Raw genomic sequence first — 10579 nt, 5'->3', positions numbered from 1 at the left:
ACATCCCAAAATTCGGTCTGGGAAAAGCCACAGTGAAAGAGGAGAAGCATTTCTCTCCAGAGGTGTGCATGGATTAGCTCAGGTGCATTTTATTTGCTAAGAAAATCAATATTTGCCGTGCAAGCAGATACATGTATCCATGACAGGGACAATTATTTTCATTCTTTGAAAAGCTCTGCCCTGCAAGTCCTGAATTTCCAGAGTACCCAGCACTTGAAAACCTTTTAAATATGCTCAGAAAGCTGCTGGGAGCCCAGAGAAACCCACAACTCCTTTCAAAGGTGGCAAAATCCTTGCAAATCTCTTTTCCCTGACAGCTATTGATGAGGAATAAATGTCCTTTGCTCCCAAATGCAGAGGGATTTGAAGCAACGATTTCAGGATGAAACAATCTGTCTCGTGTTTCCAGTAAGTTTGCCTCGATCCATTAAACAGCACTTTTCAGATGGCTTTATTGGTTTTTCTTTTATGGCTTTCACTGTGACTCACACAGATTGTCCCTTTTAAAGCCTTTCCAATCAAACGGTGCCTCGGGGCTGGGGGAAACGCTGCTCTCCGAGGGAAAAGGGGGAAAAGGGCGCTGCTGGAGGGAGCAGCTGGAAATCCAGGCTGCAGAGGGTGCCCCACGCTGGGCTCTGCTTCAATCAAAGCTCACCCAGCAGCCACAGACCAAATAACGCAGCAAATATTGCACAAATCTTGCACCCAGAGCTGGCTGGGTGCACACAAAGACCCCGAGAAGGGAAGGGGGGAATGGCTCGGTGGGACATTGGTTTAGTCCCAGGAAGTGGGGAACGATTCCCCCTGGGCTCAGCAGGGATGAAGGACGAGCCCAGGGGCAGCTCAGGGGGAGCAGGACGGGGCTGCAGGGTCACAGTCTGGGGTTTGCTGGGCCCTGACAGGAGCAGAAGTGGCTGCTTTTCCCTATTTCCCATTGTTTTCCCATTTCCCCCTGTTTTTTCCCTGCTTCCCCGTAGTTTTTCCTTTCCCATTTCCCCCTATTTTTTCCCTGTTTTCCCCTGTGTCACCCCGTTTTCCCCCCTTTTTTCCTTGTTTTCCCCTCTTTTCCCCTGTTTTCCCCATTTCCCCTCTGTTTTCCCCCTCTTTATCCATTTCCCCGTTTTTCCCTGTTTCCTCTGTTTTCCCATTTTTCCCTGTGTCCCCCTGTTTTTTCCTTGTTTTCCCCTGTTTCCCCCATGTTCCCGTTTCCCCGTTTTCCCCCTCTTTTCCCCCTCTTTTTTCCATTTCCCCCTGTTTTTCCCCGTTTCCTCTGTTTTCCCCTGGTTTTTTCCCTGTTTCCCCCTATTTTTCCCATCACTGCCACAGCCCAAGGCTGTTCCCATTCTCTCACTTCCAGCTGTGTCTGGGGTTGCTGGTGGCAGGAGGAAGCAGGAGCATCCCTGAGCTCTGGTGCTATGTAGGAGCTAAAACGATGCTTTTTTTCTCCATCTCATTTCCAGATGTGATCCACAGCACCCACCAGACTTTTCCCCCACATGGCAGAGCCCAGCTGGGCAGTGCAGGATCCTGGGCAGCTCAGACTGTCCCAGCATTATTATTTATTAGATATTTATTAGATATCTAATAAATATCTATCTTTTTATTAGATAATTTAGATTTTGCTGCCCGGCACCACCCCAGGGCTCTCCTGGGGAGCTGCCACATCACCCCAGCTGCTGAGCCAAGGCCCAGCACTGCTGGCCTGACCTCTGCAAGCTGGGATCTGGCTCGTTCACAGCCCAAAATGAGGCTTTTTTCCCCTCCCTGGACTCCCAACCCAACACTCTTCCTGCCACCAACTCCACTCCAAAATATTCCTGAATTCAAGTCCCATGTGATATTTAACAGCTTGCTGCTCCAGATAGCCTGGCCCTCATCCAGGAGTATTTTACCTTAATTCCACCTCCCAATCCCAAGAATGCAAAGAATTTCCCCCTGGCTCTGTCCAGCTCATTCCAGGAGCCCTGAGCAGGGTGAGCTGTTCTTACCAGAAGTGTTAAATATGATTTTTTTTTCCCCCTCAAATCCCTCAGCAGCAGTGGCAGGACCCCATTCTGTGTCTCACATGAGAAGGATCTCTGATCTCTCCTTCATGGAGAAGCAGCTGGAGGAGGTTCAGTGCTTGTGGTTTTCATGTCTGAGGTCACTAAAGGGAGTTTGGAAAGGCAGGGAGGGGTGAGGGGCTCAAAAAAAAAAAAAAATCTCTGTTAGCTCTGTTGTAGAAGTTTGGAGCCTTCAGAGAAGGAACTGAAGGGAGGGATTTGGAGGATATGATAAAGCACACACAAAGGAGCAGGCTTGGATTTCAGCTCGTCCTGTGGAAATTCCTTTGGGTTTTGGGTAAAGTTCCAAAATGCCAAGCCCTGTGTGCCCTGTGCTGGGCATCCTTCCCTGTCCCTGCAGCCCTGGGAGCTCCCTTGGCTCAGGGATGTGCTGAGTCCACCCTGGCATCTGGGCTTTTATGGATGGGAACAAAACCACGGGGAAAACGATGGGATTGGCACCTTCCTGCCAAAGGGAACTGCCAATCCTTGCATCAGCACAGCCCTGGAACCCTCAGTGTGCCTCGGGGGATGCCAGGGCAGGATCCTTGTCCACATGCCAGCTCCGAGATGCCCCTGGGCTGGGGGCGATCCCAGAGCCCTGAAGCAGGGACAGGGAATGGGATTGACCCACAGCTGGCACCCAGCACCACAGATGGACCCCAGCAGTGTCTGCAGGGGCAGGCTGAGCCAAAAAACCCAACCTGGACATTCAGGAAAGACTTCAAATTCCCAGAGGAGGAGAAAAGCCAAGAACTGTGTCCACAAGGCTTTGAGTTCAGGGAAAACCCCCAAGACATGAAGCTGATGAGATTTTGCTGCATCCCAGGAGAATGAGACATTCCTGCACCCAGATCCTGCCTTGAGCCTCACTCAGATGATTTTAGGAGCAGAGCAGACCTGTGAGCCACACAGCCAGCCAGGACAGTGTTTAGCTTGGAAGGATGTTGGTGTCTGGCTCAGCTTTTCCCAGAGGAACACTCATTTTTATTGCTTTTCCCTGCAGAGCCCATGCAGAGCCTGCCCTTGGCAGGGCAAGGTTTGTCCAAAGCCACCCAAACCAAGCCTGGGAATCCCTGTGGGAGCAGAAATCCCATTCCCAGGGTTTGCCAGCAAAACCCCTCAGCTGCCAGCACAGGGATCCCCCAAAACTGCAGGTTTGCATCACCCTGGTGCAAACCTGAGTGCATCTGCAACCTCCAGATTTCCCTGGATTGCCTGCCAGGGATCCCTGGCTCCTGCAGGGTTTGGACTCATCCTGCTCCAGCACCATGTCAGGAGGATTTAAACTGAGGGGATCCAAGTCAGGAGAACAAGGATTTCATTTTTACAACCTGACCTCACCTGCTTGTGGCTCAGAGAGATCAAGGTGATTTTTGCTCCAACCCCAAAAAGCAGAAATTTCTGATAAACAGCTCCATATTCCCCAGGTCTGACTGATCCCTGCTGGCTTCTACATGGGACAGCTGTGAACTGACCTTGCCACACGTCTGGAGAAATAATTCTGGGGGCAGGAACATCTCCATGCTCCCTCATCACAGGCATTTTAGGCATCACACGGATTTATTTCACAGGAAAACTTTTTCCCCCAGCTGCAGGAGCCCCTGGAGGTGCAGATCTTTGGGATTTTCCAGCTGCTAGGAAGTCCAATAAATACAGAAGGAGCTGTTTTTCCAGCCATAGGCATCTCCCCAGTCCTTGGCTTGCAGACAGCTGCTGATGTGGCACGAGGACGTGTGCGGGAGGAGAGCTCATCTCCGGCACGGGGACATCCCACAATAACCCACTGCCTAATTCCTTCCCCTTCCTTAGGCTTTCCTGAGGAAAAAAAAACCCTAAAAAAAACCCCCAAACCAGTATTACAGAGACTGGCTAAGCTGGAGTTTTTATAAAGTCTCTCCTGAAGTGTGATGTGTGATGCTCTCAGCCGACCCTTTAAGAGAAGAGGGATTTCTTATTTATTTCTTATTTATTTCCTATTTATTGTCCCATGAGATTTAAAAGGCTAAAAATTCCCCATGGGTGGCAAGATCAAGGCCTGAGTTTGTAAAGCTTTAGCACACTGGCCTCCTCATGAGATAAATCTCCATCAGCTTGTTCATAAAGAGCTCAAAAGCAATGATCTCATCTGCACCTGGAAAATGGCACAAGGGACTGAAAGCAGATCACAAAGCCCCCAAAAAATAAAATAAAAAACCCCACTGCCAAAGACACGGGATCAAAACTCTGAAGGAAGGTCACTAATGCTGCTGATGGGATGGTGCAGCCCTTTTCTGTGAGGTTCTTAGGGGGAAGTTCAAATTCCCACAGTTAAAGATGAGACAAGGCAGGATTTAAATCCCATCCCCACCGTGGTTCCTGGTTCCAGATGTGTTTTCACCATTCCCTGCCTCCTGCAGGGCTGAGCTTGATGTGCCAGCTGCAAGGAACTGAATTAAACCTGAATTCTTCAGTCAGAGACTCATCCTGTTTTGTCTAAAATGCATTTTCTTATTCACAATATCCACATAAAATGCTCTGGAAGAGGCTCCCCAGGGAAGGGAACTCACCAGAGTTCAAGGGCATCTGGATTCTCCTCTCACATGGAGCACTTTAGGTAGGGGTGAAGAGCAGGGAGTTGGACTCAATGATCTTTAGGGATCCCTTTCAACTCAATCTATTCCATGATTTTATATCCCATTCTATAAACACTCATATAAAAATATAAATTAAATAAATATATAAATATAATTATAAATATAAAATATATATAAATATATAAATATAATTCTGCTCCAGGCTGTTGGTGCCCACCCAGCCTCCCTCACTCCTCTCCTCAACAGGACAGCAAGGAAAAGAAACTGAAAACAAAGCTCAGGGGTCAAGAGAAACTCAGGAGCCACCCAGAGCCACCAAAGCTTCCTGGAAGAGGAGCAGGCACAGCCCCTCCACCACCTGTCCTGCAATTAAAATTCCAAAATTGTCCCAAAACTCCAAAATTGTCCCAAAAGCACCTTTTGGAGCCTGGGCCAGGACACAGCTCCTGCAGGGACTGAGAAAATGGGATCAACCCTCATGAAAGCATTTGGGGAACCCTGCCAGTGCCTGCATCTGATTGTTTGCCTCAACTCCAGCCAGCTTTAATGCAACATCAGCTTGGAAGCTGTAAAACATCAGACAAACAATGTAAACCAATGCAAGCAGCAAGATTTAACAGGAAACAGGCTGTGCTCTTGGTTTTCTGGATGGGAGAGCAGCTGGCTGGGGCAGGGATGATCCCATCCAAAACTCCTCACACCCATTTGCTGATTTGCAAGGAGAAAAAAGGGGGCTGAAGGCTGATTTCATAGGGGGGTTGGTGTAAATCATCTCTTTGTGGCTTCAACTGGGACAAAAGGCAGAAAAGTCACAAAAAGAGACAGATAAAATATTATTAAACTAAAAAAAATAGCAGCAGGAGGAATGGGATGCCTGGAGATGTTGGGATTTCCTGCTTTTCGAAGGATTGGCAGTGGCATCGAGAGGAATAAATGTCTGTGCCCTGGAACTGGAAACAGCTGCACTTAACACCTCTTTGGGGGATTTGAAGGCTGGCAGAAAGCTCCAGGAGGAATTTTCTCCTGCCAGCTGTGGCCAGGGCTGAGCTCTCCAATGGCACCCGGACCCAATGAGGCTCCAAACAACACCAGGGACAGAGCCAAGACCTGCTGGGAGGGCTGGGAGCCAAGGGATGAGTGTGAAGGACAGGCCCTGAGATGGTCATTGGGGTCAGCCCAGCTGATCTAATCCCTGAATCCACTAAAATCCATTCCCATCCCTTTCCTCACCTCCCTGCTCCTGCTGCAAGGCCCCAGCAGCGGAGCCTGCTCCAGGGATACCCCACAGGGGAACGCTGCTGAACCTCACTGCTCCCAAAATTCAGCCTCACCTGGGCTTCCACTTCCATGGATCCCACCCAGCTCCTGGCAGAGCATCCCAATCCTCCCCAGAATCTGACCCAAACTCACAGCACTGCAGGATTTCATCTTTTGAGGCTCCACCGGGTGATTCCAGGCAGATCCAGCCCTTCCCACTGCCCCCACAGATGCTGGAGAAGGGCTCAGACTGGATGATCTCTGTCCAAGCAGAGGCAGGACATGCTTTGGGATTTTGGGGATCTCTTCCTACCAGCTGCTTTTCCATGGATCCCACCCAGCTGCTGGAAGAGCATCCCAATTTCCCCCCAAAATCCAACCTCAACTCACAGCACTGCAGGATTTCATCTTTTGAGGCTCCACTGGGTGACTCCAGACAGATCCAGCCCTTCCCACTGACCCCAGAGATGCTGGAGAAGGGCTCAGCCTCATTTCCAGCGGCTCAGAAGGATCTCTGCACACACTCTGGGATTTTGGAGATCTCCTCCTACCAGCTGCTCCTTCCAGGGATCCCACCCAGCTCTTGGAAGAGCATCCAAATCTCCCCCAAAATCCAACCTCAACTCACAGCACTGCAGGATTTCATCTTTTGAGGCTCCACCGGGTGATTCCAGGCAGATCCAGCCCCTCCCACTGACCCCCAGGGATCAGCAGTGCTGGAGAAGGGCTCAGCCTGATTTCCAGCAGCTCAGGATGATTTCCAGCAGCTCAGGATGATCTCTGCCCAAGCAGAGGCAGCTCAGGACATGCTTTGGGATTTTGGGGATCTCTTCCCACCAGCTGCTTTTCCTTCCCCACCCACTTTTATAGGAGCCTGCTGGCTCCCATTGGCTCAGGACACCCTTTTTATAGCAACCACTCTGCCCCATTTCAACTGCATTCAATAATTCCTCAGCTCATTGTCCTGCAGAGATTAGTTACACATAAGCATATTTGAATGATTAACTCCTGGGCTCTGCTGAGGCCTCAGCAGAAAATGCTGAATCCAAAGGCTCCCTCTGACTCTCCCTGCCTCACCACTGCTCCCAAAATATTGTGGTTTTCCTTGGAGCCTTTGCTCCTGGCCTGCTCCAACCAGCTCAGCTGGCATTGGAGGGAAGATTTCAGCAGGGAAAAGGAGAGGAAAAAGGCTGGAAAAAACTCAAAACCCAAAGAGGAAGAAGCAGTGTTTGAAGAGTCAGTCTCAGTGGCTTCCAAGGGTGACAACGGGGCAGCACAGGGATGGGCCTCCCATGGTAACCCTCCAGCAGCTTTGGGGAGCATGAGGAGCATTTGGGGCCATTTCCAGGGGTTTGAGCTGCTCTTCCCTGTGCTGAGTCTCACACAGGTGGTGAAACAGGCCAGGGGTGCTGTCCCACTTGGAGCAGCCCATGGGGAGGGGAAAGAGACAAATTCCTGCTGAGCCCATGGCTGGAGCCAGGATGCTGAAGAGGGAAAGGGAGAAGGTTTAAATTGGCCTGGATTAGCCCATTTTCATCCCCCAGCCTGCTCACCCAGCATGGGCAGGGGGGAGCAGGAGCTCCTGGGGGGGTTCTGGGTGATGAACAGCAAACCTGCAGGGAGGAAGAGCTGGATCCCATCTGGAGGGGATGATGAACAGCAAACCTGCAGGGAGGAAGAGCTGGATCCCATCTGGAGGGGGTGATGAACAGCAAACCTGCAGGGAGGAAGAGCTGGATCCCACCAGGTTCTGTGTGGGTGTTTCCAGCCCTTCCTTTTCCTTCCCTCTCTCATGGCTGCTGCACCCCTGAGCCAGGCTTTGTGTCAGGACATGCAGGAACCACACAAAAGGGAAAATGCAGATGATTTTGAAGGGTATTAAAAAGCCAGCAGATGATAAAGGGGATTGAGACTGAACACTGCAGCTGGTGAGGCTGGAAGGGCTCCAGAGCCCAGGGCTCAGCCAAGCCCAGGAAGGTGAATCCTGTCCCACTTTCCCCACGGGATAAGGGACACCAGTGCACCCAGATGGGGACTGGCATGTTGCAGAGCATCCAAGGTGCCTGTTCTGCACATTTCTCCAAATCTCACGTGCTTTTTGTCCACCCCAGACATTTCAGAGCTCAGTGTGTGTTGCTCATCCTTGTCCTGGTCTGGGGCACTCAGAAAACTGAAAACATCAAATTAATAAAAATCCAGCAATTTTTTAGAACCCTCTCAACCCTGTACAAGAACAGATACTTGACCCACAGCTGTCAATAAAAGCCCTCAGGCTCCTCCTCCCTCCTTCACAGGCAACAAAAAACTTGGGAGATGCTTTTAGACCTGGCAAAAAATCTCTCTAGTCCACGTTTAAAGCCTCCAGCACATCCCCAGGAGTTAAATTCAACTCTGGTTATGGGTAGCAATGAAAGAAAAAAATAGGAAAAGCCTGATACTGGCCAGCCTGAGGTGCACAAAGCCTTTCCTGAGTCCTCTCTGCCAAAACCCAAAGTGTGTCACAAGTTTAGCTCCCAGCTGAGGCTGCTGCTTCCAAAGGGAAGTGGATGTGGTGCCAAGCAAGGCAGGCAATTTCTGGGATGCAGAACGTGCTCTTTGCACATTGCCCTGGCACAGCTGCCACCCCAGGGCAGGCAGAGGCAATAAAAAGTTTCAGCAGAGAAAATGCAACACAGAAAAAGATCTCTGTGTGTGTGCATGTGTGTTTCAGAAGCAGGATCCAGAATAATCCCAGTTTAGGCTGGGATGGATTGAGCTGGAGGGGCCCAGCACAGCCAGGGGAAGGGGATGGTTCTGGATTGGATCAAATTCAAGGCAGTGGAGTAATTTTTGACCAAATGAATGAAAATTCAAGAGAAAACTGTGGTTAAGATCATCCTGAAGCTCCACATTATCCCAGCAGCATCCTGGGACTCCTCCCTCCCACCAGAGCAGCCTCAGCTGCCCAGAAAGCCCCAATTCCAGCCCCAAGGAAGTGCTGACCCCACAGGCACAACACCAAACCCTGCAGCCTGTCCAGCCTGTCCCTTCCCTCTGTCCACAGCCCAGAAACGAAGGATTTGCAGCCCCTGCCAGCCAGGCTCCCACCTGCCAAGGGCCAGGGAGCAAATCCCAGATTTCTGCATCCCAGCCCTCAGTGAGAGCACCTGAGTGAGGTGAAACACAGAATCCATGGTGGAGGAAGGGAAGGCACTGCCACAAAGGGTGGGAGCTCAGGAGATCACAGGAGCAGCAGCTCCAGCAGGGTCAAGCAAATCTTGTGGAAAAAACCACAAATTTCCAATGGGGTGGAGAGCAAATGAATTAATCAGGTTTGAGCCATTTCAGTGCTGGCTCAAAGAAAAACCCCCAAAGCTCCAAATTCTGTGGGTTTGCTTTTCCTGCCTCAGGCTGCTCACCTTTGAACACCCAGTAAAGTAATAAACACAAAGTAAATGAATTTTTCCTCCCTGCCTGTCCCATTCTGCACTCAGTGGTGGGCACATGCTGGAACCCTGGCTGCTCAGAATTTTAGATTCTCTGTGGGGACAGTCACTGACCCCCAAGAGAAAACTGCATTTCACCTGAGGCTGTGGAGAAAAATTAAATTGAACTAAAATTAAATTCCAAAATTAAATGCTAGAACTGGCATTATAAGTGTGTAGTTTGAATAGAAGTGTGTAATATCACATGGTAGAAAACTTGGAAGTTTAAAGTTTTAGAATATAGCAATATATATTAAAAATATATATATTATATATAGTAAAATGTATATTAATATAATATAATATAATATAATATAAAGTTTGATAAGATAGAAGTATAATATATATAATATAATATAATATAATATAATATAATATAATATAATATATATAATAGAAGTAGAATATATATTATATGTATTTTATATTTATATAGATATAAATACACATACATATACAAAGTTTGATAAAATAGAAGTTTTAGGGTATAGACTGGTCCTTCTTCTTCATCTTCTTCTTCACGAGTTTAGGTAGTTTTGTGTAATTAGATAAAAAAAACCTGCATTGCAGGCCACAAGTAATTAGTTATTAAATTAAAAGTAAAAATAATTTAAGTATAATTTCTTAATTAGACAGTTTATCCTTAAAAAGCCTTGTAAAGAGAGATACAGCTCCATTTTAGTTTGGTAGAATGAAGTAGTGCAGAACTCACAGGCTGTAAGACTATGATATAGAGAAGAAAGTCCAAACAAGAAATATCATCTCACACATTTAATCCCCACCTTAACAAAAAAAAAAAAGTCCCCAAAAATCCCCAGGCACAGCCTCACACACAGCCCTGAGCTCCAGCAGAGCTGCTCAGCTCAGCAGGAGGGATTTCCTGCATCTTCCTCACAGTTCCCTGCGCACATCTGGCTCCAGCAGATCCATTCCCCTTGCCCAGCACCAGAGCACAGGCAGGAGCAGCAGCTCCTTCTCCTCCCATAAAATAAAACCTCTTCTAATAAAATTCTCCAGCAGGGACTGCCAAAGAATCCTCAAGAAATGTGAATTTATGGGAAGAGAAAGCCCAGGTGTTTTGAAGTATCAGATCAGGGATTCTGGCAGCTCGTTCCCCTCTCTCAGCACAAGAGCAGCCCTGAGCAGGGCCAAACACACACACAACAGGGGAAAATAGTGAGGGAGAGATAAGAAATGAGGAAATGAAAAGGAATATCCACTTCTTAAACATTCAGGAAGT

The sequence above is a fragment of the Molothrus ater genome, chromosome 21, assembly GCF_012460135.2.
Source record: "Molothrus ater isolate BHLD 08-10-18 breed brown headed cowbird chromosome 21, BPBGC_Mater_1.1, whole genome shotgun sequence".
Lineage (NCBI taxonomy): Eukaryota > Metazoa > Chordata > Aves > Passeriformes > Icteridae > Molothrus > Molothrus ater.
Note: the sequence above shows the minus strand (reverse complement) of the source record.